This window comes from Sapajus apella, unplaced genomic scaffold (assembly GCF_009761245.1).
Source record: "Sapajus apella isolate SASKATOON/1434 unplaced genomic scaffold, GSC_monkey_1.0 scaffold18, whole genome shotgun sequence".
Classification (NCBI taxonomy): domain Eukaryota; kingdom Metazoa; phylum Chordata; class Mammalia; order Primates; family Cebidae; genus Sapajus; species Sapajus apella.
Genome location: NW_022436958.1, coordinates 16,023,241 through 16,029,868, shown reverse-complemented (window position 1 = coordinate 16,029,868; position 6,628 = coordinate 16,023,241).

Genomic DNA, 6,628 nt, shown 5'->3' with positions numbered 1-6,628 from the left:
CCAAGTGGTGAAACCCTGTTTCTACTAAAAATACTAAAATTGCCGGGTGCAGTGGCTCAAGCCTGTAATCCCAGCACTTTGGGAGGCTGAGGCGGGTGGATCACGAGGTCAAGAGATTGAGACCATCCTGGTCAACATGGTGAAACCCCGTCTCTACTAAAAATACAAAAAATTAGCTGGGCATGGTGGCACGTGCCTGTAATCCCAGCTACTCAGGAGGCTGAGGCAGGAGAATTGCCTGAACCCAGGAGGCGGAGGTTGCGGTGAGCTGAGATCGCGCCATTGCACTCCAGCCTGGGTAACAAGAGTGAAACTCCGTCTCAAAAAATAAATAAATAAATAAAAATAAAAATAAAATTGTGTTGGGCGCCGTGGCTCAGGCCTATGATCCCAGCACTTCGGGAGACCAAGGTGGGCGAATCATGAGTTTGAGACCAGCCTGGCCAACATGGCAAAACCCCGTCTCTACTAAAAATACAAAAATTAGCTGGGCATGGTGGCACACACGTGTAATCTAGCTACTGAGGAGGCTGAGGCAGAGAATCGCTTGAACCAGGGAGGCAGAGGTTGCAGTGAGCTGAGATCACGCCACTGCAAGCCAAGCTGGGCAGTGAGACTCTGTCTCAAAAGAAAAAAAAAAAGAAAAGAAAATTACCATACTGCATAGTGTATTTATTTACCTTCAGGCAAGTTGTGAGACACTAGGAATTATGAATAAACAATCAAAATCCAGAGACTGAGATTACGTAAAACTAGTTCCTGTGAGGACTAATCTATTTCCTGTTCATCAGTGTTTCTATGGCTTAGCCCTTTGAGGTTCATGGAAGTGGTTTACCATAGCTACTGTGCTACTTGCAGGTCTTAGACTTCAACTTTTACCATCTGACCTCCATGAGGCTATTAAAAGTACTGATCAGACTATTAGTTTCTCTTCTCTAATTAGCAAATGTCCCCAGGGGAAAAGTTACTGTAAAAGAGACAAGCTTGCCTTTCTGGATTTTCTACTTCTCTCAAATATTGCCCTACAAGTCTTATTTTATTTGATTTGTCATGTCTTCTAGCAAATTTTTAAAGTTTGGTTTGGTTTGTATATTTGTCCAGACTTTTTGTCCTCAGAAGAATTGGTCCAAATTACTTGGTTCCTAATTACTGGATGTAGAAGTTGATCTGTTAGTTAGGCATTTTAGATGCAGTCAGCTGAAGACAAATACAGAAGTTTTGGAGATTGCTAACCATCACCTTATCCTCAAATACTTTTTTCTGGAAACTCCCAATTATTCAAGAAGGTAAGCCAATTGAGGACCAGTCAGGGACTTTGATTCAGCTCTAGAATGAATAAATTGGAAGTAGAATGTCAGTTCCCATGATCACTGTGAAAATGAATATTCTGCAGCGTCTAGCTATATGTTTGACAGGCAGCCTTTAGGCTAAAATGGGGTTCTAACAATGGATAGACTCCGCCTGGATATTTGCCTCATAAAATTAAAGCCTAAATTGGTTCTTGATTTGCACATCATAATTATGCCACAATCAATGGAAGGAAGTTTCATGAGAAGATTTCTTTAAAGATAAAGAAATATTCAAGCTAGTATATGACAAAGGAATAATAAAACTAATATATTACCATGTAGATCCATCATGAACTAACAGAAGAAGCCTAGCTAAAAATATAGAATCTAAATCTTATCAAACCTCCAATGCAGCTACCATTTTACAGGAAATAAGAAGGACATTGTTCAAGTTAACAATTTCAGAGGGAACTTTTTTTTGTTGTTGTTGAAAAAGTATACATTTAATCCCAGGGAAGTGTTTTTAGCCTTGCTTGTGTCCTATATCTATCACTTAGACCAAACTATCATATGTGCATTCCTACATCCAGTCCTGGTGGTAGCAAAATGATTGGCAGCTACACCAGAACTTGGTGGAAAATGAAGGGGCAGTTCCTTAAAGGAAATAAGGAAGAAAACATCAGATGTGTACCACCAATAATATGATGGAGACACATGTCTTTTTACATATAATACTTTATTACATGATGAAAGAGGGAAAAGGAAAAATTATCTGGGATAGCTGCTTAGCAATTTGAAAAAAAATACGTTACTTCTGACAAAACATTAAAATGAACTCTGGGGATCAGAGTTTCTGTTGGAAATAATTGGCCAAGCATGAAGGCTCATACCTGTAATCCCAGCACTTTGGAAGGCTGAAGGGAGAGTTAATTGAGCCCAGGAATTTGAGGCTGCTGTGAGCTAGGATTGTGCTACTGCACTCCAGCCTGGGTGACAGAGTGAGACCCTGTCTCTTTAAAATAAAAAAAGTGTAAATAATTAAATCATAGTAATCTAAAAGGAAATATACCTGAATATTTTTCTGAATTCTCAGTAGGAAATTTAAAGTGAAAACCATAAAACATCAAGCACGTTCTTTTCTTCTAAATTCTTCACCTAACAGACTTAAAAGCAATTAAATAGTTGTGCCCAATGACATATTTTATACACACACTTTACATATACACATACATATGTATTTACATATTTAATTGTATGTGTATATGTAAAGTGTGTGTATAAAATATGTCATTGGGCCTATACATATAAAAACATAATACACTTTCCAATATTTCTTATAAATATAGAGGAAAAAATCTTCAGTAAAAACTAGAAAACTGTATTCAGCAGCATCTAAAAACAATTATATACCATGACTAAATGGAATTTATACCAGGAATATAAGGTTGGTTCAACATATGAAAATTTGTCAATGTAATATGCTGTATAAATAGAATAAGGAGGAAAAAAATGATCATCTCAATAAATGCAGAAAAATTATCAAATTCAACACCATTTCATGATTAAAAAAAAAAAAAACTAACGAACTGGGAATAGAGGAAAACTTTTTTTTTTTTGAGTTGGGGTCTCACTGTGTCACCCAAGCTGGAGTGCAGTGGCACAACCACAACTCACTGCAGCCTTGACTGCTGGAGCTCAAACAAGCCTTCTGCCTCAGCCTCCTGAGTAGCTGGGACCACAGGCACATGCCACCATGCCAGGCTAATTTTTTTTTATTATTTGTAGAGATAAGGTCTCGATTTGTTGCCCAGGTTGGTCTCAAATTCCTGGGCTCAAGCAATCATTTTACCTTGGCCTCCCAAAGTGCCAGGATTATAGGCGTGAGCCACTGCATCAAGCCGAAAGGAACTTCCTTGACTTCACAAAGGGTATCAATGAAAAATCCACAGCTGGCCAGGCGCAATGGCTCACACCTGTAATCCCAGCACTTTAGAAGGCCAAGGCGGGTGGATCAGATGAGGTCAGGGGTTCAAAACCATCCTGGCCAACACAGCCAAACCCCATCTCTACCAAAAATACAAAAAAATTAGCTAGGTATGATGGCCCCCACCTGTAATCCCAGTTACTTGGGAGTCTGAGGCATGAAAATTGCTTGAACCTGGGAGGCGGAGGTTGCAGTGAGCCAAGATGGCACCACTGCACTCTAACCTGGGCCACAGGGCGAGACTGTCTCAAACAAACAACAACAACAAAATCCACAGCTAACATTGTATTTAATGGCGAAAGACTAGATGATTTTCCCATAAGATTAGCAACAAAGCAAAGATATCCACACTTGCCCCTTCTATTCAACATTGTACCAGAGATTCTAGTCAGGGCAGATTGGAAAAGAAGTAAAACTAAATCTATTCTCAGATAACAAAATATTGTATAAACAAAGTCCAAAACATTTCACACACACACACACACACAAATTATTGGATCTAATAAATGAGTTCAGCAAGTTTGCAGGATGTAAGATCAATATACAAAACTAAATCGTATTTCTTTTAAATTGCATTAAGCAGTCTGAAAATGGAATTAAGAAAACAATCCCATTATAATAGCATCGAAAAGAATAACATAATTAGGAATGAATTTAATGAAAGAAGTGAAGGTTTAAATTCTGAAACCTATGAAACTTTTGAAATTAATTAAAGAACATTTAAGTAAATGGAAAGACAACCCATGTTCATGGATCAGGAGATTTAATATTGATAAGATGATGCTATAGTATGGATGTGGCAATCCTGACAAAACTCAAGTGTAAATTTGATTTCCAATGTGGCAGTGTTGGGAGGCAGGACTCAGTGGAGCTGTTTGGGTCATAGGGGAAAATCCCTCATGAATAGATTAATGCTCTCCCATAAGAATAAGTGAATTCTCTCCTAGAAATGGACTGGTTCCCAGGAGAGCAGGTTATTAAAAAGAGTCTGGCTTCCTCAGTTTCTCTCTTGCTTTGTCTCTTGTCACGTGATCTATTTGCACACACCTATGCCTCTTCTGTTTTCTGCCATGAGTTGAAGCAGCATGAGGCCCTCACTAGATGCAGTTGCCCAGTCTTTTCATCCATTAGAATCATAAGCCAAATAAACCTCTTTTCAAGTTACCCAGTATTCAGTGACAGCAACACTAAACAGGACTAAGAAAAATGGCAATAATCTCCAAGCAGATCTACAGATTTAATGCAATTACTCTCAGATCCAAGCTGGCATCTTCGTAGAAATTAACAAGCTGACCCTAAAATTTATATGGAAACTCAAGGGAGCCAGAATAGCTGGAACAATCTTTTAAAAAGAACAAAGTTGGGGGATTTACTTCCCAATTTCAAAACTTACTACAAAGCAACAGTCATCAAGTCAGTGTGAGGCCAGGCATGGTAGCTCATACTTGTAATCCCAACACTGTGGGAGGCCGAGGAGGGCAGATCATTTGAAGTCAGGAGTTCGTGACCAGCCTGGCCAAAATGGTAAAACCACTTCTCTACCAAACAAAAACAAAAATTAGGCAGGCGTGATGGCATGCACCTGTAGTCCTAGCTACTCAGGAGGCTGAGGGAGGAGAATTCCTTGAACCCAGGAGGTGGGGGTTGCTGTGAACTGAGAGTACACCACTGCATTCCAGCCTGGGTGACAAAGTGAGACTCTGTGTCAAAAAAAAAAGTTCAACGCTGGCTGGCATAAGGATAGACATGGAATAGAATTGAGACTCTACTCTAAACCCTCACATTTACAGTTCTTAACTGCCTGCAAGGATCCCAAAACAATATTAAATTGAAAATAGTCTTTTCAACAAACAGCAATGGGACAACTGTATAGCCATAGGCAAAAGAATGATTTTGGACTCCTACCTCATACCACACAAAAAATACCTCAAAACAGATCAAACACCGAAACATTAATATTAAAGTTATAAAATGTAAGAGCTAAAATCTTCTAATCTTAGAAGACAGAAGTAAATCTTCATAACCTTGGATTCTGCAACACTTTCTTAGATATGACACTAACGGCATGAACAAGAAAAATAACAAAAATAGATAAACTGAGCTTCGTCAAAATTAAATACATTGGTGTGTCAAAGGATACTGTCAAGAAAGTGGGCCAAGTGGAGAGGCTCATACCTGCAATCTTAGCACTTTGTGAGGCCATGACAGGAGGATCGTTTGAGCCCAGGAGTTCAAGATCAGCCCAGGCAACATAGTGAGATCCCATCTCTAAAAAAAAAAAAAAAAAATTAGTCAGGCTTGGTGGTGTGTGCCTGTGATCCCAGCTGCTTGGGAGGCTGAGGTGGGAGGATCACTTGAGCCCAGGAGGTCAAGGCTGCAGTCAGCTGTGATTGTGCTACTGAACCCCAGCCTGGGTGACAGTAAGACTCTGTCTCAAAAAAAAGTGCAAAGACGACTCACAGAATGGGAGAAAATACTAGCAATTCATACAACAGACAAGGGCTTTTATATAGAATATATAAAGTACTCCTACAATTAAATAATAAACAGATAAGTAACCCAATTCAAAAATGGACAAAGGATCTTAAGACAATTCTCCAAAGAGAATTTACAAATGGCCAATAAGCACTTGAAAAGATGCTTGACATCATGAGTTAGCAAAACCACAATGACATACTACTTCAAACTCACTAGAATGGCTACAATCAAAAAGACAGATAAATATAAGTTTTGGTGAGGATGTAGGGAAATTTGAATCCTCATACACTGCTGGTGAGAATGTAATTGCTCCATTACTTTGAAAAGCAGCCTGGCTCAAGGGTTACCATGGAGCAGTTCCACTCCTAGGTACACAATGAATGGAAATACAAGCATATGTCCACATAAAAACTTCTACCTAAATGTTTATAGCAGCAATTTTCATAATGGTCAAAAGGTAGAAACAACCCAAATGTCCAACAACTAATGAATGAATAAACAAAATGTGGTGTATCCCCGCAATGAAATATTATTTGTTCATAAAAAAGAATACTGATACATGCTACGACATAGATGAACCTTAAAAATATTATGCTGGCTGGGCATGGTGGCTCAGGCCTGTAATCCCAGCACTTTGGGAGGCTCTAGGGGGATTGTTTGAGGCCAGGAATTTGAGACCAACCTGGGCAACATAGCAAGACACTTCTACAAAAAAATTAAAAATTAGCCAGGCATGGTGGCATGAGCATTTAGTCCCAGCTACTCAGGAGGCTGAGGCAGGAGCATCACTTGAGCCTGGGAGGTTGAGGCTGCAGTAAGCATGAGCATACCACGGCACTCCAGCCTGGGCAACAGAACGAGAACTTGTCTTAAAAAA